General features: G+C 38.9%; 1 long non-coding RNA gene across 1 annotated transcript; it reads left to right on the top strand.

Annotated features, from left to right (window-relative positions):
• The first annotated feature begins 4893 nt into the window (after positions 1 to 4893).
• Positions 4894 to 25352, top strand: LOC127513614 (uncharacterized). Its single transcript, XR_007930439.1, has 3 exons — positions 4894 to 5179; positions 12660 to 12920; positions 21565 to 25352. It is a non-coding gene; the product is annotated as an uncharacterized LOC127513614 (long non-coding RNA).
• The last annotated feature ends 676 nt before the right edge of the window (positions 25353 to 26028 follow it).

Genomic DNA, 26028 nt, shown 5'->3' with positions numbered 1-26028 from the left:
AAAAATCAGGTTTTTTGCATATCCAGATTTTATCCAGATGGGTTTTTGAAAGTCTGGACAGCAAAAAACAAAAACAAAAAAAAAAAACAAAATCTGATTTTTTTTCGAGTCTGATTCAAACCACATTTGGAGGTGGTTTGAAATGCGATTCCTTCCAAACAGATTTTTACAGATGCATCTCAGTCAAATTGTTGTTTGCATCACTTTTAAAGGGTTAGTTTACCCAAAAAATGAAAATTCTCATGTCATTCCACACCTGTAAGACCTTCATTCATCTTCGGAATATAAATTAAGATATTTTTTGATGAAATCCGAGAGGTATATGACTCGTATACATAGACAGCAATATAATCAACACTTTCAAGGTCCAGAAAGGTACTAAAGACATCGTTAAAACCGTCGATATGACTGCAGTGGTTCAACTTTTATTTTATAAAGCGACAAGAATACTTTTTGTGCTCAAAAACAAAACAAAAATAATGACTTTATTCAACAATATCTTCTCTTCTGTGTCATTCTCATACGTTGTTTTCGTCCAGCGCTTCCAGGTTCTACGTCAGAACGCAGACTCATTATTGTCCGGCTCCAGCGTCAGCATCGCACGCATGCGTCATGCTGCTCACGTGATCAGATTTAGCCAATATTGAGCCGGCATTCGGATGTAAAGACAGACGCCTTCACTGTGCTTACTGCGTCACCTGGGTAAGGATAATGACAGGGAAGAGAAGAGATTGTTGAATAAAGTCATTATTGTTGTTCACGTGAGCAGCACAACGCATAATACTGAGCTGGTGTTCAGACACAAACACGGAAGCGCTGAACTGCGTTCACTGCGTCAACTGTATACAAGACTGACAGGGGAGAGACAAATTTGTTGAATAAAGTCGTTATTTTTGTTTTGTTTTTGCACACAAACAGTATTCTCGTCACTTCATAACATTAAGGTTGAACCACTGTAGTCCCGTCGACTGTTTAACTTTAGTACCTTTCTGGACCTTGGAATGGTTGATTTTATTGCTGTCTATGGACAAGTCATATACCTTTCATCAAGGATATCTTAATTTGTGTTCTGAAGATGAACAAAGGTCTTACAGGTGTGGAACAACATGAGGGTGAGTAATTAATGACAAATTTCATTTTTGGGTGAACTAACCCTTTAATGCGACACACAATAGTAACGTCAAAACCGTTGATGGAAATGCTGGAAGTATTCATACGGTATTCAAATGGTATGTCCAAAGATTTTGGCCATGACTACAGGACGGAACATCACAATGTATACCATTCTTCTCCGTTGTTGAGCTTTTCTTGTGCGACGGAGGAGTTCTGCACTGCGACTCGGCAAGGCGTTTGTTTGGAGAATGAGATGATGCACCTCCATTTTTCCTGCATCTGTTTTGAAAGCCTTGTCACATACGTAGGTACGCTGCGCTGTTACCAAATCATCCCATGCAGATGGACACACAAATCTTGTTTTATCACTTGTAATTAATAGTGCAGAAAGTCTGCCTGAAAAGATCTGATTTAAGAAAGAAATTCAGATTTTCCTGCAGTCTGAATATAGCCTAATATGCTGATTTTGTGCACAAGAAAGATTTCTTATTATTATCACAATGTGTACTGTGGTTAGTACACACAGTACATGTTATGGCGTGATAATGCCTGTTAAGTTTTGTGCTAACCACGCAGGACACTGTCCATGTTTCACCGCATAATCCATCAAATCTGAGTGAAGGTGGTTAGAAATGGCAGACGATTTGTACTGACACTCTAGTGTAAATTAAAAACACACGAGCGCACACACTTTCTGGCTTCGAACTATAGTCAGTCTTGCCAAGCTGTAGCAGCGCATGTTGGTCTAACAGTAACTTCAAGTATTCCTGTTGCAGTTCAAGTATTCAGTACACTGACAACGTCTTTATTTTCAGCATTGTCAATACATCTGAATGAAGTTTGGTTCAAGGTCGCTGAGCCCTACTTGTTTTTGTTCATCACAAAGGTTTAATGCGAGCATGTTGTAAGGCTCGCATATGACTTTAATTTCCAATCTGGGATCACAAAAGAAGATGTGGAAATTGCATTTCTGTACACACACTACACACTACCATATTTCCTTGTCTCTTCTGCTCAACTACTAACCCCTTGGAGACAGAAAATCCATTACAAAGGAGCGACACTCATGGTAAAATGCTCCCAAAGCTCGGGATGTGTTGTTGAGGTCTCTATTCTGCTATCAGCGGGAACACTGGCAGACTTTTTCACCTGCCTAAATCCCACCGCATTACACCCTCAACATCCGGGTCTCTCTGCCGCTGACCTGAATAGACAATGCAGTGTGCTTAGAAAGAGAATCGCAGAAATTACACCTCCTGCTTACCTATGCACAAAGAACTAGTTTTGCTCATTATGTATGGACATCAACAGTTAATGAGAATTTCAGGTGTTCTGGAATATTATATTATATTATATTATATTGGGCAAATACATTTGCATATGACTGCCTCTAGAGCAAGACATCGATGAATAGTTTTACATCATCACAGTATAGGCCCCGCCCACTGACTCTTAAAAGAAAAATAATGATGCCAAAGCCATATTTGGCATGGTTCTTACATTCTAAGAATACTTATCAATTCACTCTAAAATACGATAAATGTGGGACGCATGGATGAATGGTGACGGGGGGGTACATTTTAAGGCTTGATTGACAAGTGTTTTATACAAGTACAATGTTCTCATTGAAGCACCCAACATCGAGTGGCCAGACTGAGTAGAGTATGAAGTGACTGGAGGTACACGGCTCAATTTTAAACTGATTAATCAGCTCCCCTCTGAAACAGAGAGCCACACAAAGGTAAGGAAAGCCAAACCCGACCGCAAGCTATTTTTTAGAATCCCCCGATTTAAAAAAAGAGAAAATATTTAAAACCTATAGGTTAAGTTAAAGTGTGGTAGAGATCACTATAGTGACATGATTGGTGGCCTGCTTACTTTCTAACACACAAGTTATAGCGTAAAAAGACGCAAATATCAAACTAACCATCCTATTAGACCAATAAAAGCCAAACATTTACGCAGTGCTAAAGAGACGTACATTTTCACGGATGACTTAATTTGGTGTGAGAAAGCTGGCGACTCCTCTGAAGTGCTGCCTCTCCCCCTGCTCCTCTGAGCTGCGGTGTGACCTTCATCGCCACTCCACCTGCAGGAAGCCATGTTTGATTCTCTGTCCACCGAGACGCCTGCTTGACAGCAGAATGGTATCATAGGACCCGAGTGGAGGAATTTCTCTTTCTCTGTCATCATTAAGGGGCGTCCCCCCACAGTGAGGGGAATGAAAAGTACGATTTAATGTTCTCACGAGAGTGGCAGGAGAAGAAAGGCTCAAAGCCTTGCACGCTGCTTTCTGAGTGGGTCACTCTAGCCCTTGCAGCGAATGGGATGTCCCTGTGGAATTTGCCATAGACTTGCCTGAAAAGAAAGGGATTAAGGCCCTTTTAAGGATGGAAATGTAACAAAAGAGCACTTTTATGATGTAGCAGCATAAAATGAGGGCCTCCATTGTGGCGCTGATTGCAAAAGATCTTTGAAATGAGGCGGCCCGCAATGTGTTCCCCGTCCCCCGCGGGCGTTAGTGGTTTCTACAAAATGACTTGTCTACATTAGAGGCACTGTGGCTCGCCTTCAAGAGGCAAAGTACAAGATTATTGGTTTGTTTCTGTTTTCCAGCTTCGCCGCTCTCTCTCGCGCTCTTCATCTCACCTCTCCGCCCTTTCTCCGAGCACGTCAGATGGAGGCTGGGTCCCAGTGAAAGTTGGTTAATTTAGAGAGAGTGCATAATTAGCTTCCCCCGCAGGCAAGCGCCCCTCTCTCCCTCTGCTTGTGTCCATCACTTTAAAGCACTCTACCGCTGCAGCTGTAAGAAAGGACATAGGAAGCTGTCAGATTATCATTTTTATTAGATATTAAATATGTCTCAAAATAAAATATTTATTATTTCAAATGTTTATTGTAATATGTTATAATTATATTATATAATAGTGTCACATGATCATTCAGATATATAAATAACTCTAATATGCTGATTTGGTGCTCAAGAAACATTTCTTCTTATTATTATCATGGTTGTGCTGCTTAATATTTTTGTGGAAAACGTTTTTTTCTGGATTCTTTGAATAATAGAAAGTTGAAAAGAACAGTATTAATTTATTCTATATATATACATTTTTGTAGATATTATTGAAACTAAAGTTTACATTATTATACTTAAGCAGCCACCATTCTACTGTCTAAAGCACTAAGACATTATGTAAAAAAAATCAGGTCACTTAAGGCACTGGAAGAATTGGCTAATGTAGAAAAATGCTGCTTTTCATGTTAAAATCTGCATTACAAGTAGATGCAGCACAGCGAATGCTGTTCTGTGTTGCATTCAACATGAAGCCAACAAGAAAACTCAGGTCAGAAATTTACAGGCTGCTGCTTTTGTTGCTTAGAGGAATACAGACATGTGAACACTAGAGGGGGAGCTTAGCCATGGTGAATGCAGAAGCGCTCAGGGGTCTTCCCTCTAGTCTCCCATCTACTCGACCCCGAGCAGGAAGGACTGAGGGGGTCAAAGGTCACAAGAGCACGAGGAGCACGGGGCCGGTTTTATTGTTGTTCTCTCTGAGACCGGCAAAGGATGCGTTTGCTGAGATTGTGTGGGCTGGTGAACTTTTTTTCATTAATTCTAGAATGACTTTCTAGTATGGGAGTGTAAATGAGAGTGTGTGCACATTTGTGTGTGTGAGGGCCCCTCGTATTGAGCAGTAGAGAGAGTAGGGAGGGATTTACGCTGTTTTGTGAGAAGGAGTGAAGTTTTAGTCCTTTCCACACAGAGATACAGAGCTTTTAAAACCCCTCTGGAGGCTCGCTAATATCAGGAGAGGGATTATTGCTATGGCCCTCCCCTTCGCTCTCTCCACACTTGTCTATTCCTCTGCTATCATTTAAATGTCTGAGGAATAATTGAATGAATTATCATAAAATTTTGACAAATTCATTGACTAGGCCGCCGCCGCGAGTGAGCGAGAGCATTTTCTTTCATTTTAGCTGTGCAAGACATGACATTTGAAATTCGTTTATATGCGGCCAAGACCTTTCGCTGTTTCGCCAGTGGTCTGAAGAACAAAAAGAGGTAAGGGCAGAGAAGTAACCTTGTGGGGAGATCTGAATATGGCAAACCAAACTGGATATTTAGCGGTGTTTGTGTTAAAATATGCAGGCTTTCTGTGGAACATGGGTTCAGAAAGCAGGGCAGAACTTAAAAGAGAGGAACTGATGTGGGGGGAGGAATTGTCTGCTGCACCGAGTGCTCTCTCTGACCTCAGCGTTCCCACATTAAAAAGCTTCCCTTGCCCATTTCTCACATTGAGCTTGTATAGATTCTTTTCTGTTTTAATGTCAGTTTTATATCTTTATTTGTAAAAAGGGGGAAAATTAAGTTGAAGTTTAAGTGGGTTTATATGTTAGAACTCTAAATTATGCATGTACACAGCTTGTGATTTTTAATGAGACTAGTTTATCTGTGATTTTGTTTGTGAATGTGGAAGTGAGACACTTTTAAATCTGTATCTAATAAAGCTGTCCCTTATGTCTAAATTTGGCTGACTCCACCTCTTCCCCCATAAACCTCATTGTCCCTTCAAAATACTTTTTATTTTTTTCTTTCTTTTGTAGCCCACTACTGATGCTTCCAGTTTCCACTGGTACAGAAGTTCATACGCTGCTTCTATTTACAGAAATCACTGTGTTTAGCTTACCGGTCACAGCTGCTCCTCTGCAGGCTTTGATCACGATGACCAACGTTAAGTCGACAAAGTGGCAAGGGTCACATGTGCGGAGGGCCAGCTGTCGCCTCGCTCTCCCTAGGACACCATAATGATTCTTGTTAGGGGCGCTCGGCTCCCCTGGAGGAATGTTGTTTGTTGGCAACTCAGGCTTAGGGTTCAGGCTCAAGGAGGAAAGGGTGGTGGAAAAGGAGGTAGTGGTTGAGATGAAACAGGTCACTTTTGTCCTTTACTGTCAAGCAGCTGTGTAGTGCATTTCTCTACTTTTGCTATGATATACTCTCAAAACCTAAAAAATGGGATGCACCAATTCTGATATCAGATTTTTTAGAATCACATTTGTCGATGCCAATACCAATAGATTAGTGGTAAAGTCTCAAGCTTTTGTGCTGTATGGTTAGAATTTTCTGTCGAATGCATGCCCTATATAGTATATAGTTTCTGAAAATATCACAGGAGATGGCGCGATAACAGTCTCTGAAAATATCATGTATATGGAATTGCACAATTCAATTCAAAATTGATCCATTTTCAATATTTGAGGTTGGTGTAAACCTTTATTCAAACATACATAAATAATTAACAAGCTCACCTCTAGTGTTTTTATAGCTAACTAACAAACTGTGAACATTGGATTATTTATAAATGACATATCAAGTGTCATGTTCACAAGCTGTTTTATTGACATCTTTTCTTGACTGAAACACTGATTGTGTGATTACATGAGAGATGATATATTTTATTAAGTTATGTATCTTTCAACATACCTTCTGCTGTTCATTCATGTTTATTTCATGCTATAACTTGTAGTAAATTGGAAGAGATGTCTCACGTTCTGTGCTAAAGCAATCTGTCACAACACATTCGAAGGTACACTAGACACAGTTAAAAAACAAAACCGCATGAATTTTTTTGGGAAAAATATTGTTTTGGTTGTGCTTCGGCTCTGCGTGACTGTGCAGATGAATACATCATTGCATTTATGCTTTGAAGATAGAAGAAGAAGGTAACCCAGCATTTGGTGCCGAGTATGACAAACAAATTGATCTAGTTTAATTAAAAATGATTATTTTAGCTAATATTTGTATGTGCAAATGCTTGTACAGTATCACAACACACTAAAGGCAAACACTAATTGCTAGTTAGAGTGTTGCAAATATGTCACAATTGTAGATTCCATTTCAGTTAGGATGCTGAAGACAGCAGCCTACTATTAATTTATGCTCTAAATGTAATCTTGAATAAAACAATCACTAACCATCGGCGTAGTATGATTAGCATATCTTTTCAATTGCATTTATATTGTTTTACAGCCAAGTTCTTTTATTAGACTTTCACCAGCTGTTATCAGTTGCCTGCCACACTTCTAGCACATAGCTTAATATAGTTTTGTTAATGTCTGAGAACAATTACAGTCTAACAAGAAGTTTTCTCATGCTGGAAGAATACGGTAAATACATGCAACAATACTGAGTGAGACAAATCTGCTTGGATGGAGACCATATTTATAGATTCATTTGTATAGGTCCAATTAGTTTCATATTTGTTCATATTTATTGTGCCACATCTCCATTTTGCTGGCATTAATATTCAGGAACTCCTTAAATGATAGAGCAGCTAAACAGATGCAGACCAAGTGCAGCTTCACAGCATTTATCTTTTTGTTCTTCGATTTTAATAAATCCTCTCGATCTATTGCTGTGTACCTCTATCATCAGTCTAGTATTGTATAGCCTAATCAGTCATCTTCTTGTTACATTATTGGATAAAAGACTTTTGCTGAATGAGCTACAAGGAGTATACGATACAGGACAAAGAACTAAGGAGAAATCAGGGCTTGTATACAAACAGGGTAATCAATGTAGAAACAGAAAAGTTGTGGGGAACTAAACCACAGAAACGAACCAATGGCGGGAAAATGAGAACAAAGGAAGCAGGAACTAGAATAAAACCAAAACAAAACATACACATGACAATTGCACAGAATGAAAACATTTGTAATTAAGGCTAAAGCATAAATATTACATATGTCTTTTCTGAAATGAAGAGAATTTTATCTCATACACACTGTAGACAGCAGTTAGACTGCATCAAGAGACTCATTTCTCTCTCACCCTTCTAAGCAGATGATGATATTTACTTGGTTGATGCCCCAAAAAAAGTTTAATAAACAAATTTGTTAATAATATGAAGGGAACCATGAACATTGAGGTTCATCCATTAGCAGAATTAGTTAGGCAAACAGTATATAATCCACACAGAGGCTTTTACATGCTGCCGATTGATGAAATTCAGAGCAATAATGCAAGTTGCGTGTTTCCCTGACAAACACTTTGCACTTGAACACATCTACCATTGTGACTTTATTGGACAAATCACTAGCTAATAATGTGTCAATTGTTCAACAGCCAAAAGTATCTGAAGGCACCAAAGTGTCAGGGTTTGACTGGTTATCATAGTTCAGTTAGCCCCTGCTGGTTGATTCCATAACTGCAACATTCTGTGGGCAGAAGCAACCAGGAGAGACAAATACGTGTTTATTTGTATTGAAATCAAGTTTATGGGATCAAATTTGGATATTTGAAGTCACAGCAATAAGGTTTGGAAAAGTGCTTTGAATTTTCTCTCACACACAGTGGATGACTTAAGCCAGTATTGTCTCTTGTGGCACACACACTGCGTTCTGTCTCTCCTCACATTCCATAGCTCGTAATCTGCTAATAGAACCTCTGGATTATAAAAGAGAAACGCATATTAAGCAGATCTCTCTTTTTACCTCCCATCTTGCAACTGGCATGTCCCTTTTAAACACTTTTCAAAGCCTGTGGCTGTCACAAGAAAAAAAATGTGTGGAAATAGAGGGGAGGGGAAAAATTTGTAGAAATAGAGGTATTCCATTTCTTTGACAGGTATATTCCAAACTATTTTATTTTATTTTTTATTATTATTTTATTTTATTTTAAATCACTTTATTCACATCCTAGATGTAGGAATGTTTCATATGTATTTTTCTAGGTTGCACTATTTTTCTTTAAACATTTTTCAAGATTTATTTTTTTAAGGTAAGTTAAATTAACATGTTTTTAGTCATCTGGAGTATTGATGCTGTATTGATACTGTAGAGCTCCAGGTGGGATGTACATTTTTGTGTGTGTATCCTTTCACATGCAGCAGCTTTATACAGTTTATACAGTACTTTCTTACATATTGAGCAAGCAAGTTGGAAAAACATTGCTACTAAAAGCCATTGTCTCATGTTGCATGATGGCTGGCTGTTGTCACCATGTGGTACTAGCCCTGTTAAAGTTTATTACATATAATTTCCTGTCTTATTCAGCGGAGTAATCCAAAGCTTCCACCAGAAATCTTCGATGTTCTATTTCAATTAGTCTGATTGAGTAAAACCTTATAGATCTTAGGTATTATATCTGGCATTTTAGCTGATTCCTCCAAATCGCATATGTCATGGGCTAATTCTCTAATTTGAAAGTATTCTGCATTGGGGAAGTCTGGACCCATCACTGTTATGAGCAGTAATAACGTAAGACAGATGACACACCACAATGCCAAATCCATTCATGGTCCATTCAAGTTTTATCAATTTCATTGGTTTTTAAAAAATGTTTCTGGTTTTCTGTTAAATATATGGAGCTCTTAGTGTAATCATGGGACTCATATATGTCACAATTACTCATGAAACACAGTACATTTACAGGTCTGTTCTTCCTGTGCTCAAGACCTTGTTAGGAAATTATCACTGTAGAACTGTGTAGTCTCAGTGTAATGACTCCGTTCTCAGTTTCTGCTTTATTCTGTTCATTTTGGCCTTTGCTACTAGATGAACACTACAAAAACAATCCCTTTCACATTAGCATTTGCAAAAAAAAAAAAAAAAAAAAAACATGCAACTTTTTGGTGTTGTAAAATTAAATGCATTCTAAATTTGTCTACCCATGTCTATCCATCTCTTACAGTCATACAAACCAGCACTCACACTGAGATTGTTATTTACAGATGGTAGCAGAGACAAATATAGATGGTAACCTCTTGAGGATCATTTCATAATCCCGCCATATACCCACGCTTCCTCTCCACTAGCCATCATTCCCATTTACAGAAAGCCCATCCCACCGTAGTTGTCGCTAAATTAATATTCAAGGGTTAAGAGGTCTGTGCCTAGCGTGTAATGAGGAAACAGACTAGTTAGTTAGAGCAGGTTCATTGAGCTCTTGCATTAAAGCATCGCACATGGATAATTTATGATTTTCATTGTCCCTCCTTCTGCGGGAATAAATTTTGAATTATTTATGCCCTCTTCATGCTTGTGGAAACGGAACATTTTAGTCTGTGTCGGCCATTCACTCATAATCAAGCAGTGAAACATTCGCTGTAGCTGGGGGAATAATGTTCATCTCTAGTTATTAAGTTCCACCATCTATTTCTCACTGCCTCCAGGGACCCCATACCCCAGCTGGAAAAAAAACGAATGGTGGGTTAAAAAAAAGATCAAGTTGTGAACTTGTCGCCACTGTGAACCAGAATTTATTGTATGCAGTGGTTATTTATATGTATTGCTATTTGTTTTGATATTTTTTAGACCTCTTAGTGTTGGTGTGGTTGTCCTAAATGGGACAGCATGTGCTGTGTTTTGATGTATCACCGTGAGAACCAGGGAGCTGACCCTCGTCTATTAGACATGGAAAGCAAAGTGGTTTTATTTGTGAAATCTGTGTCAAATGTCAAATCTTTTAATCATGTTTTTGTTTTTGCACAAATGAAAATGGATGGACGTTGTGAACCCGGCAAACGAAAGGTGCTGCAGGTTAATAGCGGCTTCTATTTTGCACAATTTGTACAGTTACTCTTTTCTAATATCATTAGGGAAATTAGCTGTGAGGTGATTTATTCACTTATTTATTAAATAAATCATTTAAACACATACTGAATCTTAAGTATGCGAGAGGAAGACAAATTGGCAAGACAACTCTGCCCCTCTTAAGTAGAACAAAGATAAATCAAGTAATAAACGTACGGCCGTGTTTTGCATAGCATTAATTAGAGCTGCTTTAATTTGCCTAGAACATGCATGGATCCGTTTAAATGTGTCTTACATATTTAAAGGGTGGAGATAAATTATGATAGAAGGGAAATTAGCTCTCCGTTGTGTTCGTTTCATAATCTTGATGTATACCTGACCGCTTGTTTGTTATCTTATTTCTCCTGTGTTTTCATAGAAACTCCAGTATGCAAGGTTTACAAGAAATTATACTGTCAAAATGACACTAACCAAAATTACCAAACTTAACTTCCTTAGAAAACTACTATGTATTGTGCCAGGGGGTAAAGGGTTGGTTAACAGTGGTGGTTAGCCCCTGCTGATAAAAGCCATATGCATCATTATGTGTTCATGTAAGTTCATGTAAGATTATTATTATTATTATTATTATTATGATTTGAAATATGTTATTTGAATGTAAGTTTGGGTATTATTGGAAAAAAATAGGCTAGATTATATTGCCTATAAACAGCATTCAAATGAAGTTGTTATTATCAATATTTAAAGAATGTGTAAGAATATAAAACAAAATAGGTCTACAAGAAAATGTTTTATCCATCGCATGCCAGTCTTTTACACCCATTCACTTATTGTTTCTTTTTCATTTATTATTATTATTATTATTATTATTATTATTATGTTTTTGGTTATATACAGTATCACAAGGTAAGCTTGGTGACAGACAAGAAATTACATTTTGTCTGTATTTATATTGTTATCTTTGCTATATTTTCCCCTTCATTTCATGTATCTCTTTACCTTAATTGATGTTCCATATTATCTATTTTAATACTTTAAAGTGCCATATGTTTTGTACATACTGTAAATGCTGACAGTAATGCCAATAAAGTGATGATTTTATGACTGTATTTCTGGAAGTTTAGGCTACACCAGTATGTGATACATATAAATGGAACAAATGAACAACAAATTAAACAAAGGAAACTATCTTTTTTTGTAGCTTAAATATATATATATATTTTTTAACATATAGCCTACTAATAATAAATTATTCTGTCACAGCATGAGGTAGCCTATCTATACATTGTGCTATAATGTAATATAATATAATATAATATAATATAATATAATATAATATAATATAATATAATATAATATGCCCGGCCATAATAATAATAATAATAATAATAATAATAATAATAATAATTGGATCATTATTGCAGTGATTATTATGTTTCTAGCTTTTGGCAAAAGTTCTTCTAACCCTAATTGATGGAGTTTGTAGCTTTTCATTTCTTAAACAACCATTTAGGAAGACACATCATGGCCATATTCCAGTATGACAATGTCAAGATTCATCAGGCTCAAATTGTGAAAGAATGGTTGGGAGGGAGCATGAAGAACCGTTTCCACACATGAATTGGCACCTCTGAGTCCAGACCTTAAATTCATTGAAAGTCTTTGGGATGTGCTGGAGTAGACTTTACAGAGTGCTTGACTCTTGCATTGTCAATACAAGATCTTGACCAAAAATTGATGCACCTCTTGATGGAAAGCTACACACTCAATCAATTAGGGTTAGAAAAACATAATAATCACTTTAATAATGGTCCAATCATAGACTCTTAAGCATTTGCCCATTTAAATCCCTGTTTAATTATCCTTCATTGTGCGATCACTACAAGCAAGTCATGGCAGAAGACTGAACCAAGACTGTTTTTTTTTCTTTTTTCTCCTCCCTCAACAATGGACCTGCCGGCCGTTTAACTGCTCTGCCTTGCTATCGCCCTGCTGCATGGGCATGATGCCAGAGCTCACCACAGATGGACAGCCAGAGTCTTCCGTGATGTCTATGCTAGACAAAAGGACTGAGCCCGCCATCGCCCCGGAGCCCAAGCCCCACAAATTGTCTGACCAGGTGTGTGAGCTAGTGGATTACGAGGGAATGGAGGAAGACCACGCCCACACTCCCACTACTGAGGGTGAAATCTTCAACCAGTCAGCTCCGCCTTGGCTCCTCCCTCCATTGGCTCCACCTGGGACCATAGAAAGAGGTGGCAAATCCTAATTTGGTGAGTACAGTCAGTTTTGTTTCCTTTTCATTGTGTTCTGTTCCTGCTTTGCCTACCTGAGTTTCTAATTAGTTCCCTTGTTTAATTAGTTCCATGTACAATACATGTTTCTGTTCAGTTCATTTTGTCTCTCTGTGTATTTAAGCCCTTAGTATCCTCAGTTCTTTGTTCGGTCTCATTTATGTATAGTGGTTATGTTCACCTGTATTCCTTTACAATCTCCTGAGTGCTATTAGTTTAAGTGTTAATAAAAGTGTTCTTTTATTGTCCTTCACCGTGCGAACACTGCAGCCACTCATTACTAATATGGTCATCAAGTGAAATGACTTCCCTTTCAAGGGAACTCACGCTGCATCAATGACACTTTTTGAATGCTCCTGCGTGAATGCTTCTGAAGCACATGTGTCAACTAGTCCAGTGGTGAGTCAGAACGTCACGGGCGGTTGACGTCATGACCAGGAAAGTATAAGAGCACATCCGGAATGACCGGCTTTAGCTTCTGTGACTCAGCAAGTGATCTGTGTTCAATTGTGTCTTATTTGTTGTTGTCTGTCCCAATATGGTGCAGTACACAAAAATCACACATTAATATGGCAAACCAAGCATTCAAGCAGTGTGTTCCTCCTTGCCCTCGTTTCCTTATGGGTGGAGATTCACACGACTTGTGTGTTATGTGTTTGGGAGCGGATCATGCTCTGTCAGCCTTCAAGGGGGCTGACTGTGAGCATTGTGAGAGAATGCTGCTTCGCACACTCCACTCCCATCTGTCACTTTTCGAGGAAAGTGTTCAGACTCACGTTCCTCGTGGCTCTGGACCATGAAGACAGAAGTCATGGGATTCGCAAATGGATCTTTCGGCGGGGTTAAAGACAGGCTCCGCCTTCTCTCTGCTTTACTCTCTCGGTTGTTGTAAGTCCGCAACGCAGCTTCTTCCGCCCGGGGAAAGAGCCTGGTGCTTCAGCTATCCAGCTCTGAGGAGGTGGATGTGTTGAGCATCGGGATGGGGAAAGAGGATTTGCCACCTCTTTCTCCAGCGTACGAGGAGCTGGTGGAGGTGATAACTCATGCTGTGTCTAAACTGAATATCGAATGGCCATTCGAGAAACGGCATTTGTCCTAAAAGTAAACTGGACGAGAGCTTTTTGCCATCTAACATTACACCTCCACCATGGGGCCTTCCCTTCTTTTTTGATCTTCATAATGAGTTATCTAGATCATGGAATAAGCCATACTCGTCCCGTCTTTTCAGCCCCCAAGTAGGGTTGAACAGACATTTGCGAGCTATCTGTCCCCTAGCTCAGCATCATCCCTGAAGGCTCCAATGCTACCCACTACGCCACTAAGAACGTCATCAGTGCTAGTGGGTAAAGCAAATAAGGCAGCGGGTCAGGCTGGTGTGTGTCTGCACACACTGTCTATACTGCAGGCATACCAGGCTGACCTGCTGAGGGACTTGGATGATGGTGAGGAGGTAGGGCCCGAGGCGGTTCGAGAACTGCGTTGGGCCACAGATTTATCTGTCAGGGCCACCAAAGAGACTGCCAGAGGTGTTAGGCGGTCTATGGCACCACGGGTGGCTGCTGAGAGATATCTTTGGCTTAATCTCTCAGAAATAAAGGTAAAAAATAAAACCTTTCTTCTGGATGCCCTGTTATCGCCCCCCTGGCCTCTTCGCGGCGCCATGAACACTGTCATCGAGAGGTTCAAGGAGAATAAAAAGCAAGTGGAAGCATTCAAATGCTACCTCTCTCTCTATCCTCCTCCCTCTGAGGCTGCTGGGCGTGAGCAGCCCCAGGCTTCAAGCTCCTCGTACAGGGCACAGCAAAAAAGAGTGTTGCATCTCGTGCTCCCCCACAGAAATCATGGGGACTGGGATGACACTCTCTGTCGAAGCCTCCCAAAAGGCTTCGACTCAAAAGAAGCCCTGACACAACCAACGTCAGGCTTCTGAGGGCAGCTCCCTGCTGGGTGGGCCAGTGTTCACCTCATTATACGGTGCCCGTTTCACTTCGTTGACCTCAGGAGGCCCTTCTGCCAACCCCGCCACCCTCGGTGCATCAGGCGCAGTGGTTTCCAGCGAGCACATGACTCAGGGTCTACAAGACATTGTGTCAGGCTCGTGCCCTCTGAGGAGGGTCAAACAGCAGTGAAATCGTTTGCTTCCTGCCACTTGCTTCAGGTCACCGATGTGGCTGATCAAAGTACACCAGAGACCAGCCTCGAGAGTAGGCCAGTCACTCACTGTGAAACCATTTCAGAGACTGTTGGGTCTGATGGCAGCTGTGTCCAACGTGATACCTTTTGGCCTGCTGTGTACATGAGACCCTTGCAGTATTGGCTCAGGACCAAGGGGTTTTCCCCAAGGGGCAACCCACTTCGTATGATCAAGATCACTCTGCCGTGTCTCCGTGCCTTGAATATATAGAGGAATCCTTGGTTCCTATCCCAGGGTCCTGTGTCTCAGGTGGGAGGCACCATCTTTCACCCCCGCCCGGAGATATGGAATCTGTGGGTTTGACCTCTGAGGGGGCCCAACTCATAGACTCTGGTCTCTCAACTGAGGTTGTAGAGACCATACTTCACTCCAAAGCTCCATCCACAAGGAAACATTATGCCCTGAAGTGGAGAGTTTTCAATTCTTTGTGCAACATGCGACAGTGGGATCCAGTAAACTGCCCGGTTGGTTCAGTGCTGGAGTTCCATCAAGATCGCTTTTCAGCAGGGATATCCCCTTCCACTTTGAAGGTCTATGTGGTGGCCATTGCAGCTTACCATGTCCCTTTGGGTGGTGTATCTTTGGGCAGGAACCCTCTAATAACTCGTTTCCTTCATGGCACTTTGAGGCTGAGGCCTGAAACTCGTACTAGAGTCCCTGCGTGAGACCTTGCTATCATTCTAGAAGACTTATCTATGGCTCCCTTCGAGCCCATTGAATCAGTTTTAGAAAAGTTTCTGACATTAAAAACAGTCTATATTCTAGCCATTTTGTCTTTAAAAAGAGTAGATCTTCAGGCCCTTTCGGTATTCCCTACGTGCCTTGAATTTGTACCAGGGATGGTTAACACTCAGAAGTCGGGAAACACGCCGGCGCGTTTTGCTAGATTTTTTTTCACATAGCAGCAAAATCAACTTAAAATAATCCATCATTTTTTGTCATAGAGACAGAAGTAATGTATCAAGTGAAACTATAGAATGTCTTATTTGTGTACACTCACAGTAAAAACTAAATGTTGTGCTTTTAGCAAAATAAAGAAAACTAACATGATGCACGACCTGTCATCTCTCTCTGAATGAAGTCCAATCTGATACTCCCTCAGAAAATGAACTGTAACTTAGTGAATACTTATCACACAAACATGAGACATATGTCTAAAGAAACGTTGAAATGTCAGGTTTTAAATACTGTAAGTCAAATCGAAAACAAATATTCTCTGTTTATGTAATCTGTTTTTGAAAAGAGAGACATGTCTGTCGTTTGCGAGTCACCTCATTATCCGCTAATGCGGCTACGCCCACGGAGCGTGGGCGCTATTCAGACGAAAATTCTGAGGCGATCCCTGCAACAGAGTGAACGCCCACGTCAACTCAGAAAAACACATCAAGCTTAGTCAGTTTCATGTACTTTTCATCGTTTTGAGATGTGCTGAGGAATAATTCTAAAAGGATTTACCTCAGAGGAAGAGCATGACTGGATTCAATTCCATTTCGAGGATCAAATTGATCAAGCTGAGGATTGAATGTCATGCCATGGTAAGTTTTTTTTATCTCTAAATCATTTATTCTAATCGCGATATAGACTCGTGTCTGTCAATATTAAGCTGCAAAACCACTGTTTAAACGTGTCTCTGTGTGAATGATTATTGGCTTTTCCCAAAAAAATATCGCTATACAGAGATGAGTGAAATCGACTAAAATATGCAATAAATACTAAACTAAAATGTGTTAGCAACATATTAAACTGCACATTAACATTTATAGGCTCTATAATATAACAAATAAGATACATAAAATGTCATAGCAATATGAATGTTTAGACAATATTTCTTTGACCTGTTTTGGACAGATTATGAAGAGTTTACTGTAAAATAGCCTATATAGTGCCACATCAATGAAGCTTTCGTTCGCAAGGAATGATGAAAGCTTTGCATCACAGAAATGCATTATATTTTAAAGTATATTAAAATAGAAAACCATTATTTCAAATTGTAATAATATTTCATAGTATTGTTGTTTTTTCTGTATTTTTGATCAAATAAATGCAGGCTTGATGAGCATGAGATTTCTTTCAAAAACATTATAAAAAGTAATGTGTCAAATCTTTTAACCGGTAGGCCTACTGTAATTAAAAATATAGGCCTATACAAAATTTTCTTCACATGATGTGCAATAATACATGCATGCATGAGATCACAAAAATCATGTTTTCTGTTAAGAGTGGACATTATATTAACGTTAATACAATAGCTGATATGATTCTGTTATCAGCATGCTCACAGAGGTTTTCTCACAGAGACAAAAGAATATAGTGACATCATAGTGACCAGGTATTTGCCCACATTGGACTGCATGAATATGATACTGAGATCACTGACTGGAAGCAGGAAAGTTTTGTTTTTCTTCTTCTTCTTTCTTTTTTTTTCTCCATTGCAGAAACACCGAATGCCAGGTATGTGATGTTCACTTATATCTTTGAACAGGATTTATTTCCATGTATAACTGTGTACTCAAAATGTGTCTTTGACTCTCATTTATATAGTTAATTATATTTTAAATAAACTTCAAACAAATTATATATTTCTTTTGTCATTGCATTCTTTATTCCTGACTGAATGGCTCATTATGTGGCTCATTAGGGGCAAGGTTTTAATGTACATACTTGTTGCTCACATATTATTGAAGCCTAGTTTCTGCAGAATACAGTGTAATTAGACTTTTGTCATTAATATGTTCATAAACAACTGAAAAAAGCACAAATGTCAGGGCATGTCAAAACTACACCAGGACCCCAAATCAGCCTTAGACTCCAGAGGGTTAAGGCATTCCTTTATATTCCCTTTAGCCCGGCTATGTCCCCGGAGTGCCAACTGATGTACAGAAGCCTATTGTGTTGCAAGCCTTCTGTCCTCCTCCCTTCAAGGATCAGGGCCAGGAAAAGTTGAATCTTCTCTATCCAGTTAGAGCACTGGATATGTATGTCCACAGAGCTGCCATGTGGAGAAGATCTGATCAACTGTTTGTCTGTTATGGATCGCCTAATAAAGGTCTTCCTGCTTCTAAGCAAGTTAGCAGGTGAAGCAAGTGAATAGTTGAGGCTATCTCTCTTGCATATGAGGTCTCTGGTCAGCCTTCACATTTGGCTGTCAGAGCTCACTTTACCAGGAGTATGGTGGCGTCCAAGGACTTAATTTCGGGTGTATCACTTCAAAAGGGTTTGTGATGTGGCAGGCTGGTCTTCCCCGCTCACATTCGTATGCTTTTATAGCCTGGACCTGGGCATTGCTCCAGGTTCTCAGGTGCTCTTGTCTTAGTTGTGCCACAGTTTCACATGGACAGGCACTTGTAAGTATGGCGTTTGGGCATTTTGCTCCCAAAGCGTCATTGATGCAGCGCGAGTTCCCTGTAACCATAGTTCCCTGAGAAGGGGACGAGACGCTGCGTCATGGACTTGCATGTGATGGACTTGCTTCGGCTAATTGAAGCTAACGCAGGTCATTCTGGATGTGCTCTCCTGGTCGTGAAATCACCCACCCATTACATTCCGTCTCACCATTGGACTAGTGTCAACACGTGCTTCAGACGCATTCACGCAGGAGTGTTCCAAAAGTGTCACTGACTCAGCATCTTGTTCCCTTCTCAGGGAACTGTGGTTACAGTAGTAACCTGAGACGTTTTCCTTGAAAAAAAAAAGTTTGCTCATTTACTGCCATGCAAAAATAAATAGTCTTGTATTCTCATAAAATAGATGTTTTTGCAAGCAACATATAAATCACAACATTTTAATTATATTATGATAGATGTATTACATATTTTTAATTCTAGAATTTAATTCTAAAAAAAAACCAAAAACACATGTAGCCTGGTGTGTAGTGCATGTGCTTTGACATATTGCAAGCAACGCAAGTTTGATTCCTCCTCAGGTCATTTCCTACCCCTCCTCTTATCTCCCCGTTATTTCCTGTTGTTGCTTCACTAAAAACATAGAAACAACTTTTTTGAAAAGCTTGAAACATAGAAAAATCTTTTCCTAACAGCACCCAGCTATTTGCTCAGCACAGTGATGCGATTGTTTTTGCTGTGTGGCTGAATTAGCCTATTAGATCGATGTGACTTTTGTGCATAAATGGTCTCTTCCCTCCTGCCCAACAATGTCTAATAAATCTGAGAGGGGCGAATATTGATGCTGCCAGTGACGGTGACACAAAAGCGGGGTATTTAGAACAAGGCTGCGAGGGTCATGAACAGTATTTTAAGCTGGCAGTTTAACCCTGCATCCTGTCAGCACTGACCTTTCGCCAACCCCAACGAGTGGCTCGTTTCTCTCTGCTCGAGTTCTCTTCTTTACAAGGAGAGAGAGTGTGAGGGAGGCAGAAAAAAGGGATGTATGAGAGGTGTCAGACAGAGCCGTTTACATGAAAAGGAGTTAGGACTTGAAAGCTAGTGCTATTTTGCAGTCAACCCATACGTTTGTTTTATTCAATTCATCTCTGGTACACCTGCTTTTTTTCTTTTATTACTGTTTCACAAGCTGGCAAATTGATGTGTGGCCAAGGCACTGCTTGTGTGCGGATGCTGATCCGGGGGCGTTATTGACCCGCCTAGAAGCTAGAACGACCTCCGTTTGACCCGGTGTTCACCTGCAGTTGACCTTGAATGGAGCCCTCTCACTCTCAGACGCACACACTAGCTTTCTCTCTCTCACACACACCCACACACATGCACAAAGGGTAAATTATGGGTTAGAACCTCTCACCTCTCTGTGAGCTCTTGATTATTAGCGCTGATGTGAATGGGACTGAGAATAAAGGAGGGTAGTGATAACATTGAGCAAATTTTTCTTTACATTTAAAAATGATCAATATCAATCTCACACTGAAAAAAAAAAAAAATATATCAATACCATAGTTTTATAGTTCTATAGTTATGACAGTTGGAAATCGAGTAAAATGTATGTATGTGATGTTGAAAAGTCAGCTATGATGCTATGATGTATTATATTATATTATATTATATTATATTATATTATATTATATTATATTATATTATATTTATTATACATTGCCCAGCCAAAAAAAAAAAGGGTTTTGATTTAAATAGGCAAATACTTAAAAGTGTATGACTGGATCATGATTGCTGTGTTATGTTTCTAGCATGTTATATGTTTGGGAACAGCTCTTTTAACCCTAATTGAAGGAGAGTGTAGCTTTTCATTTCTTAAATAACCATGTAGGAAGATGTATCATGGCCATATTCCAAGATGACAAAGCCAAGATTCATCAGGCTCAAATTATGAAAGAATGGTTGGGAGGAAACATGAAGAATATAAACATAAATTGGCACCTCTGCGTCCAGACCTTTAAATTCATTGAAAGTCTTTGGAATGTGCTAGAGCAGACTTTACAGAGTGCTAGAGTCCTGCATTGTCAAAATAAGATCTTGACCAAAAAATATGCACCTCTTGATGGAAATATCATCACAACATTTATTTCCATAAAGCGGTGCATCCTGGAATATAGCCATGATATGTCTTCCTACATGGTTGTTGGGGGGAATTAATATTTTTATTCAACACTTTAAATTGATCAAAAATTACAGTAAATAAATTTATAATCTTGCAAAAGACTTCAAATAAATGCTGTTTCACAAAAATACAACATTGAAAAGAATAAGAAATGTCTTGAGCAGCAAATCAGCATATTCTAATGATTTCTGAAGGATCATATAATTTGAAATGAAAAAGAAAGTTTTAAATTGCAAAAAAAAAAAAAAAAAAAGTATATATAATGTATATAGAAACATTCACTTGTGGTCTCTGGATTTTGGACCCCACTTTATGCATGTCTGTATGTGTGTGTGGTGGGGGAATGGAGTGGAGAGATGGGAGGGACCATGCTTTAAACCAGTTTGAAAGCTTTCTGTAATTATACATGAATTATCCATGAAGGCCTTGATGTTAAAGCTGTCTCTGTCGACGTGAGGTTTGTCTGTTAGAGGTGACAGACAGACTGTGGTTAAGCCTCTCACATCACTCACAGGTATCTTGAGGGCTTATGCCACTAAAGGTGCACTTAAGTCTCGACACAAGTTCTTTTCATAGTTGCTGTCACTAGAAAATTGTAGACAGAGCAATTAGTCTAATGTATACAAGATTCTGGTTAGTTCATTGGTAATTGCTCCTGGTTTCATATCCTGTGGGTTGCAGTTCCTCTGGCCAAGGGAGCAAAGCACTTAACCCCGATCTATTATAGGGGTGCTGAGGTCGACCCTTTGCGCTGACCCTACTGTGTTTTCAATATCACAAAACCAAAGTAAACAATCCCAAGTTGAATAAACCAGTTGCATTTGATGAAGTAGTGACTGAAATTCCAAAAATAACATGTCATAAATGCATGACTTAATTATTTTCTTGTCATTTGTTTCGTTACAGGTTCAAAGCCTCATATTTGCATCATTCGTTTTGGACTCTTCCAAATAGCTTGGTTCTACTGGGATATGTGTGATCTCTTGAGAAGACCTAGATACAAGAAACAAAGAACTCCTCTGCCTGAAGGATCCAAGTCAAACCAATCTGTTACAAGTAACATTTCATTATCTCTTCAGATACAAACCACAAGGTCCCGCAAATAGAGGCCTATTTTTCCGGCTCTGCTAATAGAATTGAATTTCACAGAGTGTAACTTAAATTAGACATTCCATAGCAGCCCTGAATGGCAGAAATAATCGGCATGGGTGACTAATTTGGCAGAGCGTGCACTAAGTACACAAATCCCCTTTTTTCCACCCCTCGCCCGAGGTTTGCGAAGAGCAGCACACAACCCACAGACAAAGGCAACACACGGCTCATAAAAATTAACATAGTAAATGACCTGGAGAGGAAGGCACAATAAATAATCTGATCTTATCACCTCAGAGTATGCGTGGCATGGAACGGAGGCGTCCAATGAAAATATCCTCGTTAATCTTGCATACCCTTGGATAAACTTCTTCACAGGAAGCCATTTCTCTGCAGAGTCTCTGGGGGTCGAGACAAGGTTGTCTGCTTCTACAAATAAAATTATGTTTTTTTTGTTTTTTTTTTATATAAGTTAAACAAAAATTGACCATGGCTAATTCATTTAGGTTGCACGCCTTGATTATGTCAGTACATTTAACATGTAAAACTTTTTAAAGACTTCTGGCCTGACCACTACTTGACAGTAGGCTACTGTATGGTGTCATATTTTACTTGAGCACTGTACATTTTTACAGTTTTTTTTTCTTCAGTCAATTAAAAGTTCAGTTGTTTTTTGTATATTGAAGGAAATATTCTTAAAATGTAGTTAATAGTTAACTTAATATTATTGTAATATTATGTTTGTGTTGTGTCTACATGATCTTCTGTATAGGATGCGTTTGGATGAGTTAATTAACCCGCTAACAAATACATCGTTCATTCACTGTTCAGCTTCAGCTTTCTTGAGTATAAAGCTTTTAACACAGTCCTTAATCCTGGGTTATTATTGTTCTAAACCCTGCTTTTTAAACTTGTACAGTGTGAAACCATGCAATGTTAGAATGTTGCGGTTAACTGCATAGCAACCCACAACTAACTAAAATTGAATTGAAGAAAAGACCATTTCATTCTTACCTTTATAGTCCGAAAAGTCCAGTTGGGATAAACTTGATATAGTACAATCGGCAATATATAATATGAGGATGCGCAACGCTAGAGCCTTTATGTAAATAAACTGTGTGTGCTGATTGTCCAATCAATGACACTGACACCACAAATATGAAATTAAGGACATTAACCCAGGATATAGGAATGTACAGTGTGAAACAACAGCTTATGAATACCCAGGATTAATTATTAATTGTTATGAACAGTGTGAAACATGAAGCAAGATAACCCAGGAAAATGTTTACCCAGGGTTAACTATTTCAAGTGTGAAAAGTCCTTATGATGGCATTAGTTTGACTATAATTGGATATTTGTTGTTGTTGTTCAAAAAGCATTGTTAGTGCATGGTTAATATCTTGTGATGTTGTTTTCTCTTATATTTTTGTCAACATTACATTTTAATTAAAATCATTGGTAACACTTTATTTAAAGCCATGTAAAATGCATTACAAAAGGTATTCATAATGTACGTTATAATGCATTATATATTACAATTATTCATGAGACCATACATTGCATTATAAGATGCATTACAAGGCATAATTAATGCATTAAAAATACTTTTATGATGCATTATACATGAAGGCTTTAAGTGTTACCAAATCATTTAATTATAATCATTTAATCATTTAATAGCACTTTTTTTAGTTCTCTCTCTCTCTCTCTCTCTCTCTCACACACACACACACACACACACTAATAACAAACACTTTTGTCATTAATTCTTTTGACGAGATTAACAATGCACTTGAACAAGTTATCCAGTATATTTTGTGGTAAATTGTGGGTCTGGATGAAAACACATGTAAATGGATGTTTTAGTAGGTCTATTGTACTAACATTATGTGTGAGTTACTGCACCTCTGGGGGTGACACGATTATGCAAGATCCATTGCAAAAGCTTTACAGTGCTAAATATGTACTAGAAACCACCTGAGGATGAATGTCACAGATCTCTATCTCAAGCCCTTCACTTCTGTGTCCCGATGCCCTCTGAGGAACTTCAAAATAGAGAGGGCCGGGATGGTTGTCCCCATTGAGCAGGTCATATTCAGTACAGTATTCATGTCAGCCAGGAATATATGTCATTTGTCAGTGTTACGGAGGAGCTTTGAATCAGAGCTGTAGCCTCATAGCTGTGAAGGCCAGCAAATAAATCATTCAGGATACACAGCAACTCTCTCTCTTTCTTACAGACACACAGAATAGCACATAAACAAAGTGATTTAGCGATTTGAGCGCCCCACTTTTGGCTTACTGAAGGAGGAAGACATGAGAAAGTTGTCAAAGCAGCACCTTGCTCACTTTGGCCAAGCCATGGCCTTGAGTCTTTAGATAATTACATTTCGTTGACTGACAGTTTGCTACAGATGATTGATAATAGCTTTAATTTTCAAAAGGTGTTCTCCATTTTTTTTTGTTCCGAGATGAAAACAAGGTCTTGATTTATCTAGCATTATCTAGTTTCTCACAGTCATGCTTCCTGTTTGTCATGTGTTTCCCTTGCTCCTTATAGGCTTGTTTGACTTCACGCAGCGCTGCACAGACTGACTGGCGGCTGTATTAAAGCATGCCGTTTCGAAATTTTGTCTAACTTGAGACAGTGCAAATGCCACATGGCTGTGACGTACTTGTGGCATCAAAGTACCGTGAGAGCGATTCGAGAGCAGTCGGCTGAGTCAGCCAGTGGCTGCACTGGCTCTGACACAGCTGTTCCACGATTGGCCGGATTCACCGCATGACAACAATCACATGTGTTTTGTGTTTATTCTGAAACCTTCAGTTCCACTAATGCTCACAAATCTGTATTTTGTACAGTAAAAGCTCTTTTCATGTAGTCATGATGTTATATTGTGTCATGTTTATCAAAATAAAACTGATAAAAAAATGTATACCCCACTTCTTTGGTATTTAAAGTATATGCTTATGTTGAACATTATTCTTATTCAAACAGACGCTGTAAGCAGTACATAAAGTATTGAATGAAAATGTCTCTGAAATGTCTGTGTATTTGACAAATACTGCATTTATTTCACTTAAGCTGTGATAAAGTATGCAAACGCAGTGTAAGCGTCACTGCAGGAAGCAGAAAGTGTCCGACTTTATGTCTCTGTTTTCAGGTCCTCCCTGAATGCAAGTGGCAGCTCTTGCCAATCGGTTGCATCCAGCCGCAGCCAATTTCGAACACACCTTAGCTGTGTCCCAATTCAGAGGCCCCTTTCATGCACTCCGAAGTGCGTAGCCCCTGAATTGGGACACAGCTCTTATGTTATCCTGCCATGTGCTCCCCGATTTCCATGTGTCTTGTTCTCATTGGTTGGTCTAGTCATGTGTCCTATGTTCTCATTGGTTCATTGTTTGATTATGCACAGGTGTTCCTTGTTAGTCATTAGTCTGTCTGTATAAATAGCCCTCATGTTCTTGTTTCTTTGTCTAGTATTTTTCTGTTTAACCCAATGATAGGTGAGTTTGTTTCATGGTTATGTTATGTAAAGTCTTTGTTTATCTTGTATTTGTATATGTTTTTGGATTAAAATAAATTGCACATGGGTTCACTTCAATGGTTTCTGTTCCTCAGAAGGTTCTTTACATTGGAAAATGGTTCTTTAGATTATTAAAATGTTCTTCACACTAAAAAAAAAAAAAAAAGGTTCTTTAAGAACTGTTCATTGAAATGTTCTCTGGTGGAAGCTAAAATTGTGGTTCTATGATATCACTGCGAAAACTGCCTTTTGAAACTTTGATTTTTAATTGTAAAAACCAAATTTGCTCTCTCTCAAAAAAAAAAAAAAATGCAGATAGTGTTAGTCGCATTAATATAAAATCCATGTAAACTGAACAACTAGTTTTTAATGTAGTGATGTTATTTAGTGACTCATGAACATTCTTCAGATGTTTTCATTGAATTGAACTGAAATTATCCTAGCGGTGCTCACGTTACTCACTGAATGAGAATCATCCTTTTTGAGCTGATACTACAGTAAGTGCATTAGAGTGTACTGAACATTTGGGTGATGGGGCATTAATAGCCAAATAGCACAAATATTGAATACTATTCTACTTTTAGTTACACTTTGTCCCCTTTAGACATTCTGTTGACTAAGTAACGTTGCACCTAAATGTCAACTAACTCTCAGAGTAGTAGTAGAATGTTAGGCGTAGATTTAGTAGAATAAGTTGACATGTACTTGCAAAGTTACTTATAGTCAGATGAATGTCTGTTTGGGGAAC

Source organism: Ctenopharyngodon idella, chromosome 5, assembly GCF_019924925.1.
Source record: "Ctenopharyngodon idella isolate HZGC_01 chromosome 5, HZGC01, whole genome shotgun sequence".
In the NCBI taxonomy this organism is placed as follows: domain Eukaryota; kingdom Metazoa; phylum Chordata; class Actinopteri; order Cypriniformes; family Xenocyprididae; genus Ctenopharyngodon; species Ctenopharyngodon idella.
This window is presented reverse-complemented; position numbering and strand designations above follow the sequence as displayed.